The following is a 19,684-nucleotide window of genomic DNA, read 5'->3' as shown; positions in this document are numbered from 1 at the left end:
ACATGTAGTGTATTTTGATTTCCAGAAGGCATTCGATAAGGTGCACATAAAAGATTATTGCACAAGATAGGAGCTCACTGTATTGGGGGTAATGTATTAGCACGGATTGAGATAAAAACAAGAAATGCTGGAACCACTCAGCAGGTCTGGCAGCATCTGTGGAAAGAGAAGCAGAGTTAACGTTTCGGGTCAGTGACCCTTCTTTGGAATGGATTGAGGATTGGTTCACTCACAGAAGACAGAGAGTCGGGATTAATGGGTCTTTTTCAGGTTGGAAAGATGTAACTAGTGGAGTGACTTGGAGGAGTGGGCAGAGTGCAATATATCCAAATTTGCTGACGATATAGATGGGAGGGCATGTTGTGATGAGGACATAAGGAATCTGCATGGGGTTATAGATAGGTTGAGTGAGTGGGCAAAAACTTGGCAGATGGAGTTTAATTTAGGAAAGTGTGAGGTCATGCACTTTGATAGGAACAAAGAACAGTACAGCACAGGAACAGGCCATTCGGCCCTCCAAGCCTGCACCAATCTTGATGCCTGCCGAAACTAACACTTTCTGCACTTCCGGGGCCCATATCCCTCTCTTCCCTTCCTATTCATATATTTGTCAAGATGTCTCTTAAACGTCGCTATCATATCTGCTTCCACCACCTCCCCTGGCAGCAAGTTCCAGGCACTCACCACCCTCTGTGTAAAAAAACTTGCCTCGCACATCCCCTCTAAACTTTGCCCCTCGCACCTTAAACCTATGTCCACTAGTAACTGACTCTTCCACCCTAGGAAAAAGCTTCTGACTATCCACTTTGTCCATGCCGCTCATAACTTTGTAAACCTCGATCATGTCGCCCCTCCACCTCCATCGTTCCAGTGAAAAGAATCCGAGTTTTTCCAACCTCTCCTCATAGCTAATGCCCTCCAGACCAGGCAACATCCTGGTAAACCTCCTCTGTACCCTCTCCAAAGCCTCCACGTCCTTCTGGTAGTGTGGCGACCAGAATTGCACGCAATATTCTAAGTGTGGCCTAACTAAGGTTCTGTACAAGCTGCAACATGAGAAGAATCAAAAGGCAGATTATTTAAATGGAGAGAGACTTCAAAAAAGTGCAGCACAGAGGGATCTGGGTGTTCTTGTGCATGAAACACAAAAAGTTAGCATGCAGGTGCAGCAAGTAATTAAGACGACAAATGGCATTTTGGCCTTTATTGCTAGGGGGCTGGAGATTAAAAATAGGGAAGTCTTGTTACAACTATACAGGGTGTTGGTGAAGCCGTACCTGGAGTAATGTGTACAGTTTTGGTCCCCGTATTTAAGAAAAGATATACTGGCATTGGGGGCAGTTCAAAAGAGATTCACTAGGCTGATTCCTGGGATGAAGGGGTTGACTTATCAAGAACAACTAAACAGATTAGGCCTTTACTCATTCCAGTTTAGAAGAATGAGGGGTGATCTTATTGAAACGTACAAGATTCTGAGGGGGCTTGACAGGGTAGATGTTGAGAAGATGTTTCCACTAGTGGGGAAATCTCCTACCCCTACCAATAAAGACCAAAATTCCATTTGCCTTAATTACTTGCTGCACCTACATCTAACTTTTTGTGTTTCATGCACAAAAACACCCTCTGTGCTGCACCTTTTTGGAGTCTCTCTCCATTTAAATAATAGTCTGCCTTTTGATTCTTCCTACCAAAGTGCATGACCTCACACCTACAGAATAAGGGGACATTCATTTAAGACCAAGATGCGAAGGAATTTCTTCTCTCAGAGGTTAGTGAATGTCTGGAATTCTCTACCCCAGAGAGTTGTGGAGGCTAGATCACTGAAAGTATTTAAAGAGGAGGTAGATAGATTTTTGAAATATCGGAGAGTTAAGGGCTATGAGGAGCTGGCACGATAGAGGAGTTGAGGTCTGGGGCAGATCAGCCATGGTCATATTGAATGGCAGGGCAGGCTTGAGGGGCCAAATGGCCTCCTCCTGCTCCCATTTCTTATGTTCTTATGGAGTCACAGATGCTCAGTGAAACTCGCAGCTCCCAGAGTCAGAATTGCTCAGTAAAGCTCTGCCATGTTTACTCTGTCAAATGTTCTCACTTTAAGGATATTTCAGTTCCAAGGCAGAATAAAAGAATGCTTAGCATTTTCAGGCTCATAAAGCAAAAAAACGCGCAAGTTAAAAGTTGAGCCTTGCCTTCTGGCAATTATCATCCCATATTCCAGTAGGCTGCCCTCTTGCCTGTGAGCCAGAAGTTGCAGGTTCAGACCCAACTCCTGGGCTCCAGCGCCATACTGTGGGAACGCTGAACTGGGACTAGCAGTGTCGGGTTTTGTGTCGAGCTGAAAAAACTCCATTTTGAATTATTATTTCTGCACTAACTGGTTTGAAATCTAAAATTTGCAACTACCTGGGAAATTGATTTCCTGAACTGAGGGAAGGCAGCAATATGTCTTCTGCTGTGTGTAAACACTTTAGTACTAATAAAAAAAAGCTGTAAACACAGGAAGTCATATGAACAGACAGCAAATACTGGAAATACACAGCAAGTCAAGTCAACATCTATAAATAGGAAATAGTTAATATTTTGGCTAGAAGACCTTTCATTAGACACACTCACAAGGTAACAGTGTACAATGAGGCATTTTATTAATTTTGGTACCCCTTCACTGTCGTCTAAAATGGCAGATGCAAACAGGAAGCCACCTGACTCTGACACAGAATTTACAGCACAGAAACAGGCCATTTGGCCCAACTGGTCTCGGCTGGTGTTTATTCTCCTCACAAGCCTCCTCCCTCTATATATCATCTCACCCAATTAGCATATCCTTCTATTCCTTTCACCCTCATTAACTTACGTAGCTTCCCATTAAATGCATCTATGCTAATTGCCCTAACTACTCTTTGGGGTGGTGAGTTCCACATTCTCACCACCCTTTGGGTAAAGATTTTTCTCTTGAATTCCTTATTGGATATATTAGTGACTATTGTATTGAAGACTTCCTGTTTTTGATTCCTCACAAGTAGAAGCAGTTTCTATACCTCTACCCTATGAAACCCCGAAATAATTTTGAAGACCTCTATTAGGTAATCCCTCCAGGGAAAAGAGGCCCTTGCCAGTTCAAACTTTCCTGATAGGTTATAACCTGTCAGTTCTGGTAACATCCTTATAAATCTTTTTTTGTACTTTCTCCAGCACCTACATATCACTTTTGTAATATGGCGAGAAAAATCGTGCACAGTACTCTTAACGTGGTCTAACCAAGTTTCTATACAAGTTTAACACACTTCTCTGTTCAATTCTATCCCTCTAGAAATTACTCAGTGAACACATCAAATCAAGTCACTGAGAAAAGGACAGAGATGAAGCTGAATGGACAAAACCTTAGGCTAAGCAGCATGCAGTTGAGGCATGTGAAGGTGCAACATTTGCTTTTGGTGCTGAAAAAAAAACTGGAATTCCTCGCACCATCTCTGAAGAAGTGATTGGGCTTTTATTCACTGATGTCACCCTACAAATAAAACTGTGTTAAGACAACAAACGACTCTTTGGCCTGAATTATTTCATAAAGAGTATCTCAACAGTTGGATGAATGATCAGAAAATGAACAGAAAGATAGATGAGTCAGATGCAATACAGCACCAGTGAGCAATGCACAAGGAAGTACAAATTCAAAATTTGCAGACATCAAATTGAGGGGTGTAGTTAATACTAAGGAGGACTACAGCAAAGTACAAGCATACATTGATAAACTAGCAGAATGCGTGTGTAATTGGCAAATGGAATTCAATAAAGGAAAGTGCATTTTGGTAGGAAGAGTAAGGAGGCCACAGACTATTTGGAAGCTAAGGGTCTAAACAGGGTTGAGGAACAGAAGGATCTGGGAGGGTAGATACAAAAATCATTAAAAGGAGAGATACAGGTTAATAAGGCCATTAAAAAAATAACAAGCACTGGGATTCATTTCTAGAGGTGACCAGAAGTGCACAGAGTACACAAGTTGTGGTCTAACCAATGAGTTATACAGTTCCAGTAAAACCTCCCTCTTATATTCTATACCCCGACTAATAAAGGAAAGGATCCCATATGCCTTCTTCACCACCTTATTGACCTGTCCTGCTACCTTCAGGGATCTGTGGACATTCACTCCAAGGTCCCTCACTTCCTCTACACTTCTCAGTATTTTCCCATTAATCGTGTCTTCCTTTGCCTTGTCTAACCTCCCCAAATGCATCATCTCACACTTCTCCAGGTTGAATTCCACTTGCCACTTTTTCTGCCCATCTGACCAGACCATCAATATCTTCCTGCAGCCTACAGCTATCCTCTTCACGATCTACCACACGGCCAATCTTTGTGTTGTCTGCAAACTTCTTGATCATGCCCGCCACATTTCCGTCCAAATCGTTAACATATACCACAAAAAGCAGGGGACTCAGTATTGAGCCCTACGGAACGCCACTGGAAACAGGTAGTTAGTTTGATCTTAGAGTAGGTTAAAGGTTCGGCACAACATCATGGGCCGAAGGGCCTGTACTGTGCTGTACTGTTCTATGTTCTATAATCGCAAAAGCACCTGTCAACAATTACCCTTTGTTTCCTGTCACTGAGCCAATTTTATATCCACCTTGCTGCATTTCCCTGGATCCTATGGGATTTTATTTTTTTTCTTCTTTATCTTAATCTCTACCTCTTTTGTCATCCAGGGAGCTCTGAATTTGTTTGCCCTACTTTTCCCCTTTGAGGGAACATACCTTGACTGTGCCCGAACTATCCTTTCTTTGAAGGTAGCCCATTGTTCATCTACCAGTTTTCCTGCCAGCTTTTGACTCCAATTTATTCGCCCCAGCTCCATTCTTACCCCATTGAAGTTGGCCTTCCCCCAGTTAATAATTCTTACCCTGGATTGCTCTTTGTCCTTTTCCATTGTCAGCCTAAACCTTATGATACAATGATCACTACCCTCTAAATGCTCTCCTACTGATACTTGATTCACTTGGCCCACCTCATTCCTAAGAGCCAGATCTAGCCGTGCCTCCTTTTTCATTGGACTAAATTTATGGATGATACTAAGATTTCTGAGAGGGTTCAGACTGTGGATGAACCTCAAGGGCTTCAGGCCGATCTTGATGTGTTGGGAGATTGGGCTCAGAACACCAAATGATGTTTAATTTGAATAAGTACAGTGTTTATGTAAGTGGGCAGGTTGAATGCTCAACATTCATCCACCAGGCAGAGAAAGAAAGGTATCTGGGCATTCTGGTGTGTACATCTCTAAGGTACATAAGCAATAGTTAGAGCAATTAGGGTGTTGGGGTGAATCAGAGGACCATTGATTACAAGACGAGGTGGACTATTTTATCTTTGTACAAGACATTGGTCAGGCTTAAGTTGGAATATTGTGCCTAGTTTTGGTCTCTTCACATGGTGGGTGATAGTGATGTTTTGGAAAGGGTACCTTCTTGACTGCTGCAGTCCATGTGGTGCAGCTACACCCACAGTACTGTCAGGGAGGGAGATCCAGAATTTTGACCCAGCAACAGCAAAGGAACAACGATTTATTTCGAAGTCAGGATGGCGTGTGACTTGCAGGGGGACTTGCAGGTGGTGCTGTTCCCATGTACCTGCTGCCCTTGTTTTTCTAGGCGGTAGAGGTCACAGATTTGGAAGATGCTGTTGAAGGAGGCTTGGTGAGCTACTGCAGAGCCCCTTGTATATGGTACACACTACAGCCAAAATGCGCTGGTGTTGGAGGGAGTCAATGTTTAAGGTGGGGTGCCAATCAAAGAGGCTGCTTTGTCCTGGATGGTGTCAAACTGTTTGGGTGCTGTTGGAGCTGCACTCATCTAGGCAAGTGGGGGTATGGTGGACAGGCTTCGGAGAGTCAGGAGGTGAGTTACTCACCGCAGAATTCCCAGCCTCTAACCTGCTCTTGTAGCCACAGTATTTATGTGGCTGGTCCAATTACATCTCTCGTCAATGGCAATCCCCCCTCCAAGTTGTTGATGGTTGGTGATTCAGCGATGGTAATGCCGTTGCAAATCAAGGAGAGGTGGTTAGATACCCAGAACTTGTGCGGCACGAATGTTACTTGCCAATTATCAATCCAGGCCTGAATGTTGTCGAGGTCTTGCTGCATGCAGGCATGGACTGTTGTTTCATTATCTCAAGTATTGCGAATGGAACTGAACATTTTACATAGACAGTGTTTGCTACCACAGAGCAATCGGACAACTGAGTGCTTCATAAACAGAGTACTAAAGTTGGGAATTTGATGCAAATGAGATCTCTGTTAAGTATTTCTCAAAATGTAATTTAGGTTAACATTTAGAATTTGACTTAGAACCTTAACACTGCAAGCTTGTTAAGCTATCTAGTTAACAGAAAATGCCTGTCAGTGGCAGTTAATGGTCAATCACCTGTAAGTGGTTGCTGGAATAAGTGTTAATTACTGTAGCAGGAAGTGACATACAGTTGCAACATGGGTGTGAGTCACAAGCTCTCTAAATAAGTAGACAGTATTTTTTGATTTTTATTTATTTTATTTCGAGATACAGCACTGAAACAGGCACTTCAGCCCACCGAGTCTGTGCCGACCCTATCCCTAACCCATTTATACTAATCCTACATTAATCCCATATTCCCTACCACATCCCCTCAATTCTCCTACCACATACAGGGGCAGGAATGGATGTTGGATGTTCCAGGGTTTAGATGTTTCAAAAGGAATAGGGAGGGAGGTAAAAGAGGTGGGGGAGTGGCATTGTTAATCAGGGATAGTATCACAGCTGCAGAAAGGGAGGTCGTCGAGGAGGGTTTGTCTACTGAGTCATTATGGGTGGAAGTCAGAAACAGGAAAGGAGCAGTCACTTTGTTGGGAGTTTTTTTTATAGACCCCCCCAATAGCAGCAGAGACATGGAGGAACAGATTGGGAGGCAATTTTGGAAAGGTGCAGAACAGGGTTGCTGTCATGGGTGACTTCAACTTCCCTACTATTGATTGGAACCTCCTCAGTGCAAATAGTTTGGATGGAGCAGTTTTTGTCAGGTGTGTCCAGGAAGGTTTTCTGACTCAATATGTAGATAGGCCGACTAGAGGGGAGACTATGTTGGACTTGGTGCTTGGCAACGAACCAGGCCAGGTGGCAGATCTATCGGTGGGACAGCATTTCGGTGATAGTGATCACAACTCCCTGACCTTTACTATAGTCATGGAGAGGGACAGGAGCAGACGGGATGGGAAAATATTTAATTGGGGGAGGGGCAATTACAATGCTATTAGGCAGGAACTGGGGAGCTCAAATTGGGAACAGATGTTCTCAGGGAAATGCACGACAGAAATGTGGAGGTTGTTTAGGGTGCACTTGCTGCGATTGCTGGAGAGGTTTGTCCCGATGAGGCAGGGAAGGGATGGTAGGGTGAAGGAACCTTGGATGACAAGAGATGTGGAACAGCTAGTCAAGAGGAAGAAGGAAGCTTACTTAAGGTTGAGGAAGCAAGGATCAGACAGGGCTCTAGAGGGTTACAAGGTAGCCAGGAAGGAACTGAAGAATGGACTTAGGAGAGCTAGAAGGGGACATGAAAAAGTCTTGGCAGGTAGGATTAAGGAAAATCCCAAGGCATTCTACACTTATGTGAGGAACAAGAGGATGGCCAGAGTGAGGGTAGGGCCGATCAGGGATAGTGAAGGGAACTTGTGCCTGGAGTCGGAAGAGGTAGGGGAGGTCCTAAATGAATACTTCGCTTCAGTATTCACTAGTGAGAGGAACCTGGTCGTTTGTGAGGACAGCGCGAAACAGTCTGATATGCTCGAACAGGCTGAGGTTAAGAGGGAGGATGTGCTGAAAATTTTGAATGATATGAGGACAGATAAGTCCCCGGGGCCAGACGGGATATACCCAAGGATATTACGGGAAGCAAGGGAAGAGATTGCCGCGCCTTTGGCAATGATCTTTGCGTCTTCACTGTCCACTGGAGTACCACCAGATGATTGGAGGGTGGCAAATGTTGTTCCCTTGTTCAAGAAAGGGAATAGGGATAACCCTGGGAATTATAGACCAGTCAGTCTTATGTCGGTAGTGGGCAAATTATTGGAGAGGATTCTGAGAGACAGGATTTATGATTACTTGGAAAAGCATGGTTTGATTAGAGACAGTCAGCATAGCTTTGTGAGGGGCAGGTCACGCCTCACAAGCCTTATTGAATTCTTTGAAGATGTGACAGAACACATTGATGAAGGAAGAGCAGTGGATGTGGTATATATGTATTTTAGCAAGGCGTTTGATAAGGTTCCCCATGGTAGGCTCATTCAGAAAGTAAGGAGGCATGGGATACAGGGAAAGTTGGCTGTCTGGATACAAAATTGGCTGTCCCATAGAAGTCAGAGGGTGGTAGTAGATGGAAAGTATTCAGCATGAAGCTCGGTGACCAGTGGTGTTCCACAAGGATCTGTTCTGGGACCTCTGCTCTTTGTGATTTTTATAAATGACTTGGATGAGGAAGTGGAAGGCTGGGTTAGCAAGTTTGCCAATGACACGAAGGTTGCTGGAGTTGTGGATAGTGTGGAAGGCTGTTGTAGGTTGCAACAGGACATTGACAGGATGCAGAGCTGGGCTGAGAAGTGGCAGATGGAGTTCAACCTGGAAAAGTGTGAAGTGATTCATTTTGGAAGGTCGAATTTGAATGCGGAATACAGGCTTAAAGACAGGATTCTTGGTAGTGTGGAGGAACAGAGGGATCTTGGGGTCCATGTCCATAGATCGCTCAAAGTTGCCACCCAAGTTGATAGGGTTGTTAAGAAGGCGTATGGTGTGTTGGCTTTCATTAACAGGGGGATTGAGTTTAAGAGCCGCGAGGTTATGCTGCAGCTCTATAAGGCCCTGGTTCGACCACACTTGGAATAGTGTGTTCAGTTCTGGGCGCCTCATTATAGGAAGGATGTGGAAGCTTTAGAGAGGGTGCAGAGGAGATTTACCAGGATGCTGCCTGGACTGGAGGGCATGTCCTACGAAGAAAGATTGAGGGAGCTAGGGCTTTTCTCATTGGAGCGAATAAGGATGAGAGGTGACTTGATAGAGGGGTACAAGATGATGAGAGGCATAGATAGAGTTGATAGTCAGAGACTTTTTCCCAGGGTGGAAAGGGCTATCACCAGGGGGCATAATTTTAGGGTGATTGGAGGAAGGTTTCGGGGCGATGTCAGAGGTAGGTTCTTTACACAGAGAGTGGTGGGTGCGTGGAATGCGCTGCCAGCGGTGATAGTAGAAGCAGATACATTAGGGGCATTTAAGCGACTCTTGGATAGGTACATGGATGATAGTAGAATGTAGGGTAGGTAGTTACTTAGATCTTAGAGTAGGTTAAAGTTTCGGCACATCGTGGGCCGAAGGGCCTGTACTGTGCTGTACTGTTCTATGTTCTATGTACACTAGAGGCAGTTTACAATGGCCAATTTACCTATTAACCTCCAAGTCTTTGGCTGTGGGAGGAAACCGGAGCACCCAGCGGAAACCCACGCAGACACAGAGAGAACTTGCAAACTCCGCACAAACAGTACCCAGAACTGAACCCGGGCCGCTGGAGGAGTGAGGCTGCGGTGCTAACCACTGCGCCGCCCTTAGCATATAGACTAATTTTAAAAGGAGTGTTTCTATAAATTGTGTGTTCTTCTTCTTCTTTGGCCTCCTTGTCTCAAGAGACAATGGGTAAGCGCCTGGAGGTGGTCAGTGGTTTGTGGAGCAGTGCCTGGAGTGGCTATAAAGATCAATACTAGAATGACAGACTCTTCCACAGGTGCTGCAGATAAAATTGGTTGTCAGGGCTGTTACACAGTTGGCTCTCCCCTTGCGCGTCTGTCTTTTTTCCTGCCAACTGCTAAGTCTCTTCGACTCGCCACACTTTAGCCCCACCTTTATGGCTGCCCGCCAGCTCTGGCGATCACTGGCAACTGACTCCCACGACTTGTGATCAATGTCACAGGACTTCATGGCGCGTTTGCAGACATCTTTAAAGCGGAGACATGGACGGCCGGTGGGTCTGATACCAGTGGCAAGCTCGCTGTACAATGTGTCCTTGGGGATCCTGCCATCTTCCATGCGGCTCACATGGCCAAGCCATCTCAAGCGCCGCTGGCTCAGTAGTGTGTATAAGCTGGGGATGTTGGCCACCTCAAGGACTTCTGTGTTGGAGATACGGACCTGCCACCTGATGCCAAGTATTCTCTGGAGGCAGCGAAGATGGAATGAATTGAGACGTCGCTCTTGGCTGACATACGTTGTCCAGGCCTCGCTGCCATAGAGCAAGGTACTGAGGACACAGGCTTGATACACTCGGACTTTTGTGTTCCGTGTCAGTGCGCCATTTTCCCACACTCTATTGGCCAGCCTGGACATAGCAGTGGAAGCCTTTCCCATGTGCTTGTTGATTTCTGCATCAAGAGGCAGATTACTGGTGATAGTTGAGCCTAGGTAGGTGAACTCTTGAACCACTTCCAGAGTGTGGTCGCCGATATTGATGGATGGAGCATTTCTGACGTCCTGCCCCATGATGTTCGTTTTCTTGAGGCTGATGGTTCGGCCAAATTCGTTGCAGGCAGCCGCAAACCTGTCAATGAGACTCTGCAGACACTCTTCAGTGAGAGATGTTAATGCAGCATCGTCAGCAAAGAGGAGTTCCCTGATGAGGACTTTCCGTACTTAGGTCTTCGCTCTAAGACGGGCAAGGTTGAACAACCTGCCACCTGATCTTGTGTGGAGGAAAATTCCTTCTTCTCGCACCCACACTGGGATCTTCTTCTCCCTGCTGCTCTCAAATTGTGTGTTACAGTCAGGAATTTGGTGCAGAAGTGGAAGGAAGTGCTGCTTTTTTTTTTTTACCTCCAGTAGCTGGTGAGTATTTTTCCTTTGTCTCCAAGCTAGGAAACTATATTTTATTAAATTAGTAACCATTACAAAAAATCAAATAGGATTAGATTAGATTAGAGATACAGCACTGAAACAGGCCCTTCGGCCCACCGAGTCTGTGCTGAACATCAACCACCCATTTATACTAATCCTACACTAATCCCATATTCCTACCAAACATCCCCACCTGTCCCTATATTTCCCTACCACCTACCTATACTAGTGACAATTTATAATGGCCAATTTACCTATCAACCTGCAAGTCTTTTGGCTTGTGGGAGGAAACCGGAGCACCCGGAGAAAACCCACGCAGACACAGGGTGAACTTGCAAACTCCACACAGGCAGTACCCGGAATCGAACCCGGGTCCCTGGAGCTGTGAGACTGCGGTGCTAACCACTGCGCCTAAACAGACATGGCAGGGCAGGTGGTGTGTTCTAACCACAACATGTAGGAATTAGTGGAAAACATTACAATCCTAGACAACAATATCTGTGATAAGTGTCTGCAGCTCAAGCAACTTTGGCTTGGATGCTGAACTGGAGTCTGAGCTGCAGACATTTTGGGGCATTAGGAAGGAGGGGTTACTTGAATGTTTATTCCAGGAGGCAGTCACACCCCTAGAGTTTAGCACAACTTTAGAACTCGTCAATGGTTCAGGACAAGTGTGCTCCTCAAAGAGGGATTCAGGATGTAGTGCTGGAGGAGCCTTGCCCCTTGACTTTCTCCAACAGATAGGAGGTACTTGTTGCCTGTGTGAATGAGCACAACAGGTGGATAGGCAAACTGACCAGAGTACAAGAAGCCACTGAAATAGGGGAATTGATTGTTTCTGCTTCCACCACCCATATTGGGTAGCAACTTGCAGGTCACTACTGCTTGCTGCATTTTTAAAAAGTTCTTCTTCACATCCTATGTTTTTCTTGCCCAAAGCCTTAAATCTGTGTCCCCTGGTCTTTGTATGATAGGAACAGTTTTTCTTTGCCTACCCTATCCAAACCTGTCATAATCTTGTACACCTCTAACAAATCTCCTTTGCCCCAACTTCTCCAACCTACCCTTCTAACTAAAATCCTTCATTCCTTAGAATCACTCTTGTAAATCTCCTCTACACCATCACATCCTTCCTGAAGTGAGGTGACCAGAACTGGATGCAGGACTCTAGCTGGGGCCTAACCAGAGCATTATAACGGTTCAGCATAACTTCCCTGCTATTGTACTCAATGCCTCTATTTATGAAGCCCAAGATCCCCTATGCTTTACTAATTATTCTCTGTCCTGCCACCTTCAAAAATCTATGCACATGAACTCTGTTCCTGCACACTCCTTAGAACTGTACCATTAAGGCTATATGGCCTCTCCTATCACTTCTGCCAAAATTATCTCCTCTTTTCTCTATTTAAATTCTATCTGCCATTTATCTACTGTCCTGTTGCAGTCAATTGGTATCATCCTCTGCCACACCACCTAGTTTGGCAACGTTGGTAACTTTTTTTTTTACTGTATTCCAATATCCAAGTGGTCTAAACATGATTCTTGGGGAACACCACTGTCTACCATCCTCTAATCTGAAAAATGACCATTTACCATGACTTTTTTCATTAAGGTGATTTTTTAAAATCCAAACTGACAGACCTTCCTATTTCATGATCCTCCGTTTTGCTTGCCAACCTTTTGTGGTAGTTTGTCATAGTTTCTTAAAATCCATACAACATCCATTGCATTCCCTAAATCAACCTGCTGTTACTTCAAAAAGAATTCAATTAGATTAGTCAAGCACAATCTGCCTCCTACAAATTTGTGCTGGCTCTCCTTAATTAACTCTAACCTCTCCAAGTGCCTGCTGACTTTTTTATCCGATTGTTCCCAAAACCTTGCCCAGACTTGATGTTAAACTGACCAGTCTGTAGTCAATAGACATGTCTTGACAACCTTTCTTGAATAATGGTGTCACATTTGCTACTCTTCAATCTTCTGGCACCTCACTGTATCTAGATGATTATGGCAAGCCCTTCTGCTATCTCCACCCTAATTCCTTTATCAATCTAGGAGGCAAGCCAAGGATGTACTAGAAAGGTTAGCATCAATTTTCATGCCATCCATTACCTCCACCATCACTGCTTCTACTGATTTTTGTCAGTATCTTCTCTGTGTAAACACATACAAAGTACTCTTAAGTGTTCTAGCCTTGCACTGTGCCTCCCAGCCTCTACCACCCTCTTGGTCCCCAATAGGACCCATGCATATATTCAATGCTTCTACCCTCTTTTGGTAGAGAATTCCAAAGATTCACAACCCTCAGAAGAATCACTGACCTGAAACGTTAACTCTGCTTCTCCCTCCACAGATGCTGCCAGACCTGATGAGTATTTCCAGCATTTTTTCTTTTTTCAGATTTCCAGCATCTGCAGTATTTTGCTTTTAATACCTAAGAATTTCCTCATCTTCTTAAATGAGTGACCGCTTGTTTTAATACTGTGCCCTTGTTCTAGATTTCCCCCCCACAAGGGGAAACATCATCTCAGCATGTACCCTGTCAAAGCCCCTCAATCATTCAATAAGATCACCTCTCAGTCATAAACCAATGGGTATAGGATCAACATTTCTTCATGAGGCAAACCTCTTCTTCCCAGGAATCAACCTAGTGAACCTTCTCTGAACTTCCTCTAACGCAAGTATATCCCTCCTTAAATGAGACCAAAACCATACACAGTACTTGGGTGTGGTCTCAACACCCTGCACAAATGTAGTAAGATGTCCTTGCTTTTCTACTCCATCCCCCTTGCAATAAATGCTAACATTCCATTTACCTTCCTAATTACTTGCTGCCGGCACAGACACTATGGGCCAAAGGGCCTGTTTCTGTGCTGTATAACTATGACTATCTGCTTGTGAACATCCTCTTTCATGTATGAGGATATGCAGATCCCTCTATACTGCAGCATTTTGTCATTTCTCCATTTAAATGATAGCAAAGAAATTTACAGCATGAAGGGAGGTCATTTGGTCCACTGTGTCCACACCAGCTGACTAGTAGCCATCCAGCCTAATCCCATTTACCAGCTCTTAGTCTCTAGCCTTGTAGGATAGAAACATAGAAGCAGAAGTAGGCCATTCAAGCCTGCCCTGCCATTCAATACGATCATGCCTGATCATCCAAACTCAGTACCCTGTTCCTGCTTTCTCCCTGTATCCCTTGATCCGTTTAGTCCCAAGAACTATATCTAACTCTTTCTTGAATATATTTAATGATTTGGCCTCAACTGCTTTCTGTGGTAGAGAATTCCACAGGTTCACCACTCTCTGGGTGAAGAAATCTCTCATCTCAGTGCTAAATAGCTTACCCCTTATCCTTAGACTGTGACCCCTGGTCCTGCACTCTCCTGCCATCAGGAACATCCTTCCTGCATTTAGTCTGTCCAGTCCTGTTAGAATTTTATAGGTTTCTGAGATCCCCTCATTCATGTAAACTCGAGCAAATGCAAGCCTAATTAACACAATCTCTCTTCATAAGTCAGTCTTGTCATCCCAGGAATCAGTCTGGTGAACCTTCACTGCATGCCCTCCATACCTTCTTCCAATAAGGAGACCTGAACTGCACACAATACTCCAGATGTGGTTTCACCAAGGCCTTGTATAATTGCAGCAAGAAATCCTTGCTCCTGTACTCTAATCCTCTCGCTATGAAGGCCAACATACCATTTGCCTTAACTACCTGTTGCACCTGCATGCATATGGCACTTCGGTGCCTATCTAACTACTTTCTAAATGTAGTGGGTTTCTGCCTCTAACACAGTTTCAGGCAGTGAGTTCCAGATCCCCACCAGCCTCGGGGTGCAAGTTTCCCCTCTAATCACCTGTAACCTCTACCTCTTAGCCCTAAATCTATGCCCCTTTGGTTATGGATTCCTCAACCAAGGAGAATGGGGCCTTCCTACCCACTCTATCTGGACCCCTCCTAATTTTATACACTTCAATTGTCTCCCCTCAGCTGCCTCTTTTCCAAAGAAAACAACCCTAGCCTATCCAATCCTTCCTCCTAGCTAAAATTCTCCAGTCTCGGCAACACCTTCAAATCTCCTCTGTACCCACTAGTGCAATCATATCTTTCCGAAAGTGTGGTGACCAGAACTACCCATGCTAATTACCCCAATACCATAGATGTCTAAAAATGTAAAATTAGATTGAGTTTTACCAGGCTTTCTTTATTCATGCTGAATAAAAATTACTGGTTAACAAAGGGGGTAAAATCCCTTGAACGAAAAACAGGAAAATGTCAATTTTCTGTGTGGTTGAAGAAATCCAGAAATCACTAGAACACTCAATCAAAATGAGATTGTTCAATGTAAGTACCAGAAAAGCTGGCAATCACTTTTCATGAATTTCTCCAGAAAAGGTGGATCATGTGCAATAGCAGCTGTCTACAACTTGTCAACTGTAATCCGTTAAGGACACTGCATCAGTGTACAAGGCAGTGCAGAGCAGAAAAAACTTACGTTTATGTATCATCAGTACATGTATGCAAAGTACAAATTTATTCCACTAAAGTAAAGTAACTAAGCATATGAAAATTATCACATTTTTGCTGCACAGAGCTCACACTGCTCCTTTTTTTCACCCAGAAAATGTCAACTTCAGTCTCTGCTCTCCTAGGCAGAATCCTGCTTCTGAAACAAAACTGCAGGGTTCCCAAAATGTTTTTGAAAAAATGCTGAGCATTAGGAACATTACTCATGACACTCTGCAGCTTTATCAGAGCCTGATATCAGATACATATGCCATTTGCTTACACATGACCATTGAGTAAGCAGGTTATTCAGATAAGTATCAAACTTTAGCAGCTCAAACATTTATTACCAGAAAAACATGACAAAAATAACATTTTATGGTACATTTTTAATCTCAGCGAGTGCCAACCCCTTCCCCTGACTTTGACTAAGTCAAAGGGTCATTCCTGGCCTATGATGTTTCCACTAATAACTGGGTATTACCACCAGCCCCAGTTCCTCAGGCTTGGAGAGTGGGCATGATTCCAGTCCCAACAATCTCTCGTGTTCTACCCTGGAAAGGTAGCCTAGGCACCCAAAAGTTTTTTTTTAAATCATCTCGCCAGTATTAATGATGAATAAACTTCTGATCCATAAAATGGGACTGAAAATCAGGAAAATGCTCATTTTCTGTAATTAAGGAACCACTAACAAACACTATATCACACAGCATTGAAATATAAACTTCCAACTTTATTTCATTAGTGGTATCTTAAGACCAGAGAAAAATGAGCACTCATTTTTCTAGAAACTTGTCCACTAAACAGTGGGATCCATCAACTATCTAAGTGTAATCTCATTGGAGGATGATATCGCCATTTCTGGAAGCATCAGGAATGATGCCTCCTTGTTGTAAAATGGCCCATGCTCCAAATTGAGGTTCATATAGTATGGTTGCTTCAGCAAGCTGCTCCCTGCCAAGCTAGTAACTCCATCAGAAATCTACACTTTTCAGGACAGTGGGTTTGGGAGAAAACCCATTTTTCTTGAGAAACTACTTTTGCATGTCCAGAGCAACATTCTGTCACAGCACATTTAAACTGCAGTGACATAGAAAGATAAATAGGAGCAGGAGTAGGCCATTAGACCGGCTGGTCCTGCTCTGCCATTCAAAAAAAATCATGGCTGATGTCTAATTCAGTAAGTACCCTGTTCCCACTTTCTTCCCATATCCCTTGATCCCTTTGGCATTAAGAAATGTATCTATCACCTAGAATATATTTAATGACTTGGCCTCCACTCACCCAACTTGCATCCTCCTCACAGCTCACATTCACCCCCCCTCCCCCACCCCGAGCTTTGTGTTGCCTGCAAATTTGGAAATGTTATATTTAGTTCCCTCACACAAGTCATTAATATATATTGTGAATATCTGGGGCCCAAGCACTGATCCCTGTGGTACCCCACTAGTCACTGCCTGCCGCACAGAAAAAGACCCACTTCTTCCTACTCTCCTGTCTGTCAACCAATTCTCAATCCATGCCAGTATATTACCCCCAATCCCATGAGCTTTAATTTTGCACACTAACCTCTTATGCGGGACCTTATCAAAAGCCTTCTGAAAATCCAAATACACCACATCCACTGGTTCTCCCTTATCTTTTTAGAATTAGAACATTACAGCGCAGTACAGGCCCTTCGGCCCTCGATGTTGTGCCGACCTGTGAAACCATCTGACCTACACTATTCCATTTTCATCCATATGTCTATCCAATGACCACTTAAATGCCCTTAAAGTTGGCGAGTCTACTACTGTTGCAGGCAGGGCGTTCCACACCCCTACTACTCTCTGAGTAAAGAAACTACCTCTGACATCTGTCCTATATCTATCACCCCTCAACTTAAAGCTATGTCCCCTCGTGTTTGCCATCTCCATCCGAGGAAAAAGACTCTCACTATCCAACCCTCTGATTATCTTATATGTCTCTATTAAGTCACCTCTCCTCCTCCTCCTCTCCAACGAAAACAACCTCAAGTCCCTCAGCCTTTCCTCATAAGACCTTCCCTCCATACCAGGGAACAGAGTAGGCATAAATGACATTTTCTGGTTGGCAAGATGTACGAGCGGTCTGCCGCAGGGATCAGTGCTGGGTCCTCAAGTTTTTACAATTTAAATAAATGACTTGGTTGAAGGGACTGAATGTATGGATGCTAAAGTTGCTGATAACACAAAGATAGGTAGGACAGTAAATTGTGAAGAGCACATAAGGGGGCTACAAAGGGATATAGATAGGTTAAGTGAGTGGGCAAATATCTGGCAAATGGAGTATAATGTGGGAATGTGTGAAATTGTCTATTTTGGCAGGAAGAATAAAAAAGCATATTATCTAAATGGTGAGAGATTGCAGAGCTCTGAGATGCAGAGGGATCTGTGTGTCCTAGTGCATGAATCGCAAAAGGTTAGTATGCAGGTATAGCACGTAATTAGGAAAGCTAATAGAAGGTTATCATTTATTACAAGGGGGATTGAATACAAAAGTAGAATACATCCTAGTAAATCTCCTCTGCACCCTTTCCATAGCTTCCACATCCTTCCTATAATGCGGTGACCAGAACTGCACGCAATACTCCAGGTGCGGTCTCACCAGAGTTTTGTACAGCTGCAGCATGACCTCGTGGCTCCGAAACTCAATCCCCCTACTAATAAAAGCTAACACACCATATGCCTTCTTAACAGCCCTATTAACCTGGGTAGCAACCTTCAGGGATTTATGCACCTGGACACCAAGATCTCTCTGTTCATCTACACTACCAAGAATCTTCCCATTAGCCCAGCACTCTGCATTCCTGTTACTCCTTCCAAAGTGAATCACCTCACACTTTTCCGCATTAAACTCCATTTGCCATCTCTCAGCCCAGCTCTGCAGCCTATCTATGTCCCTCTGTACCCTACAACATCCTTCGGCACTATCCACAACTCCACCGACCTTAGTGTCATCCACAAATTTACTAATCTATTCTAGTTCCATCCTCAAAAAAACTCCAGTAGATTTGTTCAGCATGATTTCCCTTTTGCAAACCCATACTGACTTTGTCCAATCCTGTTTATGCTTTCCAGGTGTTCTGCTATCACATCCTTTCTAATAGACTCTAGCATTTTCCCCACTACTGATGTAAAGCTAATTGGTCTCTAATTCCCCGTTTTCTCTCTTTTTAAAATACTCTCTCGTACACTGCTACTATTCCTTATTATAAGGGACCTTAAAGTTAAGTTCCTTGCAGACTTCACTTTTCAAACGTAATCATGTTTAATTTCTCTTTTTAAACAGACAAAAAGAGAAATACACATTAGTCGCCTCAGCATCTAAACTGCCTTGTCTATTTTTAAATCCATCCATTAGTTTTTCACTAATCAACTGAGATGTTGTACTACCTTTGTCTATCCAAGAAAAACCTTGCAAACAATTAACTCTATTTGCCACAACTCTGGCAGCAGAAACACTCTTGTACCAGTTATTGTAATGCTTTTTTCCAATTCTGTAAACATGCACTTATCTTTCAGTTCTGTTGAGTGTATAACCAGAACCAGCCAAGTTTTGGCCTTCATGGGCCATTTAGGTAAATATTGTGGAGCTTAACCAGTCACAAGGTTAAATCCAGGTGGGGGGGAGGGTGGGGGGAGGGAGAGGGGAGGGTGGGTGGAGGGGGGGGGGGAGGTGGAGGGGGGGGTGGAGGGGGGGGGGGAGGTGGAGGGGGGGTGGGAGGGGGGGGGGGGAGGTGGGAGGTGGGGAGGTGGGGGGGGGAGGTGGGGAGGTGGGGGGGGGGGGGGAGGTGGGGGGGGGGGGGAGGTGAGGGGGGGGGGGGGAGGTGGGGGGGGGAGGTGGGGGGGGGGGAGGTGGGGGGGGGGGGGGAGGTGGGGGGGAGGTGGGGGGGAGGTGGGGGGGAGGTGGGGGGGAGGTGGGGGGGGAGGTGGGGGGGGGGAGGGGGAGGTGGGGGGGGGGGGAGGGGGAGGTGGGGGGGGGGGGGAGGGGGAGGTGGGGGGGGGGGAGGGGGAGGTGGGGGGGGGGGAGGGGGAGGTGGGGGGGGGGGGGGAGGAGGGGGAGGTGGGGGGGGGGTGGGGGAGAGGGGGAGGAGGGGGGAGGAGGGGAGGTGGTGGGGGGGGGGGGGGGAGGTGGGGGGGGGTGGGAGGTGGGAGGTGGGAGGGGGGGGGGGGAGGTGGGGGGGAGGGGGGGGAGGTGGGGGGGGGGGGAGGTGGGGGGGGGGGGAGGTGGGGGGGAGGTGGGGGGGTGGGGGAGGTGGGGA

The sequence above is a fragment of the Heterodontus francisci genome, chromosome 15, assembly GCF_036365525.1.
Source record: "Heterodontus francisci isolate sHetFra1 chromosome 15, sHetFra1.hap1, whole genome shotgun sequence".
NCBI classification, from domain to species: domain Eukaryota; kingdom Metazoa; phylum Chordata; class Chondrichthyes; order Heterodontiformes; family Heterodontidae; genus Heterodontus; species Heterodontus francisci.
Note: the sequence above shows the minus strand (reverse complement) of the source record.